The sequence below is a fragment of the Arvicanthis niloticus genome, chromosome 19 (genome assembly GCF_011762505.2).
Source record: "Arvicanthis niloticus isolate mArvNil1 chromosome 19, mArvNil1.pat.X, whole genome shotgun sequence".
Lineage (NCBI taxonomy): Eukaryota > Metazoa > Chordata > Mammalia > Rodentia > Muridae > Arvicanthis > Arvicanthis niloticus.
Window position 1 is genome coordinate 45,302,054 of NC_047676.1, and position 8,514 is coordinate 45,310,567.

The following is an 8,514-nucleotide window of genomic DNA, read 5'->3' on the forward strand; positions in this document are numbered from 1 at the left end:
TCCCAAAGACACTAGTGTTAAGGGCTTTCAGAACTATCCCCACAGCTTCCCCACTCCCAGAACTGTAATAGTCATGATAACCTTGAGATGGTTCCTACAACAGAAGATTTTTCTGGAGATTTAAAAGTGTTATAGTTAGGGGACTCAACATCAAACAACACAAGAGATGTCTTGGTATGAAGTATGAGTCAATTTGAGCTGATTGTATAATCACAATCATTTTCCTGTATCCTATTAAAGACAAATCAGGGAAGAAAATAATACATGTATCAGTACTATCATTTTCCTTTACCTAAAATTGTTAGTCAGAGTCGGCTATCTCAAGCATCACTCTCAAGGCAGCAGGCCTTGTATTAGTGGGCTCTGGCTTGAAAGACTGGCTTGATGACCCTGTCACCGCCATCAATTCATGTCTGGTGGCTATTGCACCTGGTATTGGGTAACCAAGGGTCACTCAGACAGCTGAACTCAGTTTTGGTTCATATTTCATTGATCTGAACTCTAGAGACAGTGATGAAGACAATCCCAACACCTGAAGATCAGGGACATAAATTCTCTTCTGACCCAAGAGCGTCAGCAAATCTCAAATATCAGAGCTATGGCTAGCTGAAAAATGTCCCAAAACTTGGGCCAAGAATGATTTATGGGCTCATGAACTAACTATCTAGCACTGTAGTTTATACAGACAAAGAAATTACTCTCAAGTGACTAATACATTCAGATCCACCATGTTGGCTCAACAAACTAATTAAAACCAGTAGGACATTAACTCCATTCTACGTGACAGGGACAAACAGCCATATAGTTATCATAATGCTAACCTCATTACCAAGAAACCTAGATATCAGAACCCATTCCCTCGTAGGGAATTTATATCATATGGTGATATAATATAATAATATAATATATCGTAGGGAATTTATATCATATGGTGCTGACAACCAGCACCATATGATATAAATACAAAGGAAAAATTTACTTGAAAAAAAAAATGTCAATAAGACTTACCTTGCCATAACAAGAAATGTGATTTAAAAGTATGAACACGGAAGATACAAGTCTGTGGTCACTTTGGGGACCAACATGTCCTTGAATACTGTAACACTTTACCTAGGCACGGAGATTTCAAATCAAATGTACACTCACTCTATGGGGAGACTTTTGAACGGGGGCTTTGATTTATTGTTTATCTTTGTTTTCTCCATTTATTATATTCTCTTGTAGAGACAGTGATCCATACCCCGTACTAGGCAAACACTACTCCTGAGCCACAGGCCCAGCCCTAATGTTGATTTTTAATTCATTCTCTCCTAAGAGCTTAAGTGTATGGATCACACCAATAATCTAGGTGACAAATTTCTAAAATTCATTACAGTTAAGCTTAACAAAATGATTTTTAATTCAGTCTTTTCTAAAAATGTGAACATATGGAATTACAGTAATAATGTATGTGAAAGGGATTTCAAAATATATTACATGATAGATCACACATAAGCTTAATGAAAACTGCCATCTTTATATACTTAAACATGAATTCATGGTAAGTCGAGAATTCTTCCTCTGCATAAGACCTAGCAAGAAGGAGAGAAATTTACTTTTCTGTGGCCCTCCATGTTCTTTCTGCCTCTCTGAAGTGTTATGTAATGAGATATGCAAAGACAGAAGATTTAGTAAGAGAAAATGTTGGGGGTGCATTACTAACATTGCTTCCGGCAAGGCCTCAAACACTACCACACAGACGGAGAAGGCATAAACACTGGTGCCAGACTATCTAGGTTCGAATTCCAGCTCTGGTCTTTCACTGAGAGTTTGAGCACAACACCTAACAGCACTTTAAAAAAAAAAAAGAATTATTTTACTGTTTTTTCAAGATCATTGTAGTGCTGTGTGCAATATACAAAATGAAGGTGAATTAGTCATCTCCAGGTGCTTAGGTATGAGGCTACTATTACCACATATTGCATCTGAGGTAAATTTATAAATACAATGTTTGTCTGGATGTCTCTGAGATGGAAGTTCAGTGAGATTCCAGTTGCTACTGTCAGTTTTCTACCGGTTGTCACATAAACTTTGAAACCGACCCTGCATTTGGTGCATCTCCTAAGAACACCTACCCAGGTCATGATAAAGGAGGGGTAACTGAAGAGACTTGATTCATAGAAGAGTTAGTACAAACTTCAAACATGTTTAAAAAAAAACAGTCTTGCAAGAAGAGAAAATAATAACGGTGTTCTTAATCTTCATTCATGCCATTCTAACCAAAAAAAGATTTGAATGGGGGTGGGAGAATGTCTATCCTGAACAGCTGTGCTGATTATCCAAAACACGTAAGTCATGTCTCAATTCACACTGAATTCCCAACTTAAATATGAGAGAGCATTGAAGCTAATTATTCCATTCCTCCCTCTGATGAGAGATTTCTCAAAGCAAGAGACTATTAACTACGGTTTTAATATACTCAGTGAGAAACTGAAGGAGAGCAGGTCAGTCAATTTGAAAGAGGGACAGCCTCCCTCAGGAAAAGCAGGGACTTCGTTCATTCATTGGTTCACTCATTCATAGTAAACCTTCACACTTACCTCTCTCTACTTCCATATGAATACCCACCAGTCGTATCTACCCCCTTCTATTTCCTGAGATGAGCTTCTGGAAACAGTGATCCCTCTACATATCCCGCCAGCAAGATAAATGACAATGAACTCCTTCACCACGAGCCCACACCTGTTCACTTCTTTATGGAAGGTGGTTGGTTATTTCGTGCTTGTAAATTAAGGGATCAGCACTTCTCCCCCAGAATTTAATTCAAAAAAAAGTGAACTTGGGAAAGTGGGGGCCATTTTTAACTTAGGAGAAAAAAAAAACTTCAAAAAGAATACAGAGAAATGCCAGAATCAAAGTGAAATCAATAGACCTACTGGCAAATCCTAGTCTTTCTCACGTTGATAAGGAAATGCCAGGAAGCTCAGTATATTTTCTAGAAATGATTACATGTTTAAAGTTTTGTGAGGAGCCTGGCAAAGAGTAGAATAAGCTAAGCTAAATCTCATTCATTCTTATTATCCTGCTCCTGGCAGAACACACTGGAAGGTCAGAGGTGGCTAGGACTTAGAAGCAAGCAATTGGTTCCTACTTCCCCTCTGTTGGTTCAGCTGACATAAAGCAAAAAGTATCTCCTTCTGAAAGCCCACTTGTGACCCTGAGGGATTGCCATCTGAATGGTAATATTGTTATACTCCACAGACATAAACTACCTGCACTGGATACTCATTGAAGGAGAGGATTGTGTGAACAGCTAGAATTTTCTAAGAATTGGGTACAGTGGAGAACAACCTCTACAGGTTAGATGAGTTTTCCCCAGGAGTCCATATAGAATACCTTAGTCACCAAGGCAGCAGTATTTGGAGGTACTAAGGGCATTAAAAACATTCAGTAGAAGTTTCTTGTGTGTAACCAAAGTGGATTGTGCACTTTCTTTCTGCGACTGCATGATCTTGAACTCAAATGTTAAAAAATGTAAGTGAAAATATGTCTCCCTTTACTAACTAAAGAACTTGTGTCAGATACAAAAGTAATACAGAAATCCCATGATTAGAACCCAAGTGAAAATTGTCTTAGAAACCTCTCCTGATCAATTTATTCCCTGAAAGCATAACCTCCCTATGTGACCGTCCCTCCACCAAAAGAGCCCACAAAGGGGCTTCTCTGGTCCTCTCATCAACTGAATCAATATGTGCCCATCCCCAGAGCAGTAGAGAAAGCCATCCTGGAAAAACACAATGGAATGCTCCTGCTAACTTCCAACTTTCATTTTAATAGGGTCGGGAATGACAAGAAGATACAAAAGGTAGGCAGGACTTTCTGAGACTGAGAATCACATTGCAACATCAGAAACTTTCTCTTAAGAGCAAATCTGCACTGTATTCAGAGCTCTGGACCAGGGAAAATGTCTAATTTTCACCTCTCCATGCAGGGCCACCTCAGAGAGCCCTGCATAGCTCTGCTCTGCCCCTGTGGCCTGTGAGTCTTCCTCTCCATAGTGAAAATCACCATCCAGCAAGAACAGATTTCTCAGTCCTAGAACAAAATCAGGTACCCTATGCATTCCCTAAGAGGTAACTTCACTGTAAAAACACATTCGCAAGCATAAGCAACTGAAGGGGATGTGGTCTGATCCCTATCTAACACTTCATGAGAGTTTATTTTTATGTCTTTAGGGTAGTTGAAATGTAAGCACAGAAAACAGAAAACTGGAAAGGAAAAAAAAAAAAACAGACTACATTTGAATCACATGTATACTAGAAAATAATAACAGGAGCCTTTAAACTTCATGTGCATATGGATGTAACAAGCACCAAGGTATTTGTTAAAATGGAAAATCCCTGGTTCCCACTACAGGATGCCAAGACCACAAGTCTAGAGAACAAGCATGAGGAGCCGTGCTTGTAAAGTTTGCCATTTCTGGACTACCCTTGAGATATATCAAGGCCATGGATCACAAAGTCTGAATATGTTCTTAATACTGACTAGTGATCACTACTCAGAATCAGAAGTAATTCCAGATTCACAGGTTCACCTTAAACTTGTCCTATTGCTAAACAAAAATTACACATGGGGGTGGTGGTAAGGAAACAAGCCAGGGGTTGTTTTGTGAAGGAGCGAGGAACAAGAGGAAGAATATAGGACACCGACCATCTAATTCGTGCTCGTCTAATGACTCTTTAGCCACTGGTGAAAAGCCTTGAGTCCCAATTATTCCTCACTCTACCCTATCAACAATTCCAAAAAGATTGTGCAAAATTGCCTAAAGTAATTATTCACAGACCCGAACTTTTCAAAGTGAAAACATACACTATATTACCATTTCATTTTCAACCTCAGACACAGAAGGAAAAAAAAGGCAGTTACTAGTTGATTGTTCTTTAGAGCTAAATGGACCCAAGGAGAGCTTCCAATTGGCTGAGCCCACTAACTCCAGCACAATAGGACAGAACTGAGTCCTACCCTGGTTGGCTCCTGTGAGTTTGCCCATCTCCCTTTGTGGATGATGTAGGCCCGCTGCAGGTGGTTGAAGGCACTTGGAAGAGCTCTTTCTATTAGGCAGGATGACCTGTGAGGATGTCTTTGTTTTATGTGCTCCTTGGCATAGGATAAAGCTCTGTTGTGTAAGAGTATGAAAACAAAAGCTTGGTTCTTCAAAAACCAAGAGGAGAACAGCAGATCTATGCAAAATCGCTTGGTCCTGAAGTGCCTAAGGATGGCAAGAATGCAATATTATTTTAGGCTGTCCATCAGCGCCAGTCATTCAATTGCCTCTCTTGGCTCCAGAAAACAATGATTCAATATGGCTATTTTCTGGCAGGCTGTAGCATTAGGAAAATACTAGTTCACATACTTGGAACCAGGGCTCTTCCTACATTAAAATTAATGGAAGCTTTTCAAACCCCACTTAGCTTTCTCCCTTTGAATCTTGAGCATAAGAACACAGCTGTTTGTACTTCCATAAACGAAAAAAAAAAAAAATTGAAACTCTGAATGAATGGGAAATCAAAGTACTTTTTATTTACTCCCTCCCAAGTGCTTGACATGTGTTTTATTCCCTGATTCACACAGTAAACCTCAAAGAGAATGGTTTTATTGTCTTCTTTTTCACTAAGAATAAGAGAGTTTATGTAAGCCTCCCTCAGGACAGAGAGGGTAAGGCACACAGTTGGAAGTTAAGTTGGAAACCAAGTACAGGCACTCCAGTTGTTCCTGTTGAGATTTAAGTGGACCTGTCACGTTTCTACTAACATCAACTTAGAAGAGTGGGAGCATGTGATTCTGCTTAACACCCTGCTCTACATCACCAAATATTTTCCATGGCACTACCTAAAGTGCTACCCTATGGTTCTGTTGACCACATGGGATTTTTCAGTAGATATTGGCTGCACTGTATTTATTATACTAATTCCCTATTGATAAACACTGCTTCTGCTTTTCCTCCATGAATGCATTTCTATAGCCACATTGTGTATTGTACTTTTTTGTACATATACTGTGTAGTTTTCTCCTATGGATAAGTCCTAAACTAAGAAATGTTGAGCAAAGAAGCTATATACTTTACAATCAAAAAGACTGTACATGGAAGCTGCCCCCCCCCCAAAAAAATCTAATTTCCTCAGACTGAGAGACAGTACAGCATGTTTGGTCAACATTTACATTCCCGGAAAAAAAAAAAAAAAAGGATGGGGGAGGGTGACACCATTTAGCTATGTTGTACCTTTATTTGTAATTCTCTGATAATTAAAGAGGGTGGGGCATCTTTTCCTGTGCATTGACCACTCCCAATGATTTCCCCAATTCATGATCCTTGTTCTTTTTCTACCTTTATATCAGACTCTAAAGCCAAAATTCCTTACACATACTTTCTCTGGCTCCTTACTGAGCCCTTACTGTCTGGGTTCTCAGAGTTCATGTGCTGGAATAGTAGAGACTTTGATCTACAGCCAAAACAACTTGGGAAACATATTGTCAGGGTGATTAGTCAGGTTCCATAAAATAAATTCCAAGAAGAAAAACTGGTTACATCTGAAGAGCACAGAGCCAAAACTCCTCCTTGTCTGCTTCAGAAGTAGGTAATCCCCTGCCTTTATCAGCTGCTGTTTATTTCACAAGAAACAATGACCCATTCAAACCTAATCTTCTCTTTATGCACAGAGAAATATGAATAGGAAGAGAGGTCAACAAGTTTGAACAAACATCTCTAGAAGTGGGGAGCTGGAGCAGAACAGGGACACACACAAATGCATACAAGCATGCATGCATGCACACAAACATGCACATACACACTTATACCCCATACAGAGGTAAATAAGAAACTTACCTGAGATACCCTCACTCTGAGGATGATGAAGGCAACATTCATTAAGTAACCTGTCTAAAATCAGCTGGCAGAACATAATTAATTCCCTGACTCCCTGAGCAAGGCTCATTCTACCAAATGAAACCAGCCAGAGATAAAGCAGAGCTCAAGTTGAGTCTCCAAAAATTAAGATCCAAGTGCCTCCCAAGTGTGAGGGTTTATAAATTTGAAAAAAAAATGGTGTTATGTGAGGAATACCTTTACTCTTGAACCAGGAATCTGCACAAAGATTGGCAAGCCATACAACAAGCATTTTCATTTCTAAGGTATGACACAGTTCTGACTAGCTATGGAAAGAAAGATTGAGGGACAATGTAAGGTTGCCTCTTTGAACCTTTACTCAAAATCAGTGACCAAATACACATAGTCAAGTAGGGAAGATACCCATCATTTTCTTTGTAAATGTCACTTCCGTTATTAGTTTTGTTTAGTCTAGCTTGTCTGTTAAGGTTCAACCAAATTCAAGCTCGGAGTAGAGAAGGAAAGCTGAGCTTGGTTATACAGCAGGTCCTTCCAGAGAGTCTCCTGCCTTTGATCATGGACAGAAGTGTGGCCGATTCCATGACAGAAGAACTGAACAAAGCTGCACTATCCCATCTCACCAACAATTTTTTAAAAAAAAATATGACTGAGTGGCTCCAACATTCACACAACCAAAGAGACTCAAAATAATTATCAAGTCAGCTACCAGTGTCATTATCTCTCACTCGGTTAAGAATCATGCTGGCATCATGATTTTTCAGGCAAACAGATGGGTCTGGAGAATATCATCCTGAGTGAGGTAACTCAGTACCAAAAGAACATGCATGGTATGTACTCACTGATAAGTGAATATTAGCCATAAAATACAGGATATCCCTGTTACACTCCACAGACACAAGAAGGCTAGATAGGAAGGAGGGCACAGGCAAGGATGCTTAAGTCTCACTTGGAAGGAGAATGGAATGGTCATGGAAGGTAGATGGAGGGAGGGAATTGGGTTGGAAAGGGGATTGGGAAGGGAGTTGAAAAAGTTCTGGGTCCTGTGTGGGAAGGGGCAGGGAGGATGGCCAAGATGGCCATGAGGATGATTGGAAATCTGCAACTTTTCGGGGATCAGGTAGTAGGAGACATCTCCAGGAAGACACAGAGACCTAGGTTGGGGTGGCACCCAAGAATCAATGCAGGTATCCTTAGCTGTGACTCGTAGCATTAGGGATACAGAGCCTGGGGAGGCTGCCTCCTGTGGCCAGGCAGAAACCCTGGTGGAGTCATAAGGACACCAACCTACCCACAAAACTTTCTACACAAAACTTACCCTATCTAAAAAAAAAAAAAAAAAAAAAAAAAAAAAAAAAAAAAAAAAAAATTCAGGGACAGGGCATGGAGCAGAGACTGAAGGAATGGCCAACCAATAACAGGCCCAATTTGAGACCCATCCCATGGGCAAGCACCAAACCCTGACATTATTAATGATACTCTGTTATGCTTACAGACAGGAGTCTAGCATTGCTGTCCTCCGAGAGGCTCCACCTACCAACTGACTCTGAGGGATGCAGACACCCACAACCCAACAATGAATGGAGCTTGGGGACTCTTATGGAAGAATAGAAAGGACTGCAGCCCCAAAGGGG